The sequence below is a fragment of the Elephantulus edwardii genome, unplaced genomic scaffold (genome assembly GCF_000299155.1).
Source record: "Elephantulus edwardii isolate Elephantulus edwardi_28Jun2011 unplaced genomic scaffold, EleEdw1.0 scaffold00052, whole genome shotgun sequence".
Taxonomy (NCBI): domain Eukaryota; kingdom Metazoa; phylum Chordata; class Mammalia; order Macroscelidea; family Macroscelididae; genus Elephantulus; species Elephantulus edwardii.
In genome coordinates, this window is record NW_006399802.1 from 6,536,816 (window position 1) to 6,538,044 (window position 1,229).

Consider the following 1,229-nt stretch of genomic DNA (forward strand, 5'->3'; position numbering starts at 1 on the left):
GTGCGATTGGCACAGGACAGAGCGGAGTTTAGGGCTGTTGTACATAGGGTCGCTATGAGTCGCAGGCGACTCGACGGCACATAACAACAACAACCTTCCCATGATTATTCAGTATTTAAAATTGCAGTTATTAAACTATGGCATTTTGGATGGTATATCATTTTAAGGATGGAATTGAAAGTTTTGACATGGTATGGAGTTCAAGGGGAAAGGCAGAATAACTGATAGTAAGTTTTGTGCATTTTTTGTTTAAAAGTTAAAATGAAAGTAGTTTTGCTTGAAATGAGGGAGGCTTAATGCAAGCTCAAGGTCACCCTGTGCCACTAGGGCATTCCCTAGGAGTCAACATTGTTCTTGGCTTGTATCAACTGATTATTATCCCTACTGAGATTAGAATAAAGAGGAACTTGTCCTTATCTGCGAAAGAGTTCACCATTATCCTTTACTTTTGTTTTGTACTTCGTTATGATTTTAATTTGTTTATCTCCCTTGTTATTCTTGGTGGGTACTCAGGGAGGCATGGCTTGGGGCCTTCATCATGGGAGCCGTTGGCCCCCTGTTTTTCACACTGCTTGTTCTATATCAAAATACTAATTAATCCATGTTTGGAACTGACTGAGCAGGACCTCTAACCATTGTTTAATATTCCAATTGGAAATAATGATCCTAATTCTAGGGGATCATTGACTGTGGAGGATCATTGGGCTTTGAAGGAAGTTCAGGATTTTATCTCTTCCTGTTCTCTCTTGTATAAATCGTAGCAGAAAGTTATTGCTGTGTATTTTAGATGCTAAAAGGACTCCTACTGCTGTATTCTGACAGAATGCTCTTAAAGATGAATTCATTTATCCCGTGCACCTAAAAAGGTTTTGCGGACTTGCCCACAGTCTATATCTCAATTAATAGCACAGTCAGCAAAGATAATATTTTGATATAAGACCTTATAAAATTATTATCCCTTATTATACTTTACAAGTTAAATTGGCTATGTCAATATGGTACAAAATAGATAATTGCATTTGCCAATTATCCTGGTCAAATTACTCACCATCATCCAAAAGGTAAATGATTATATTTTGCTAGTAAAAATTGATTTGTGTTTCCTAAAGTTTTTATCAGCCAATTTCTGATGCTTTTGTAATATTTACTGATGGATCAATCTAAGAAAAGGCTGTTTTTGAACCAATTGGAGATCTTTAAAACAGTTGAATGCTCATCATTTTCAGCAT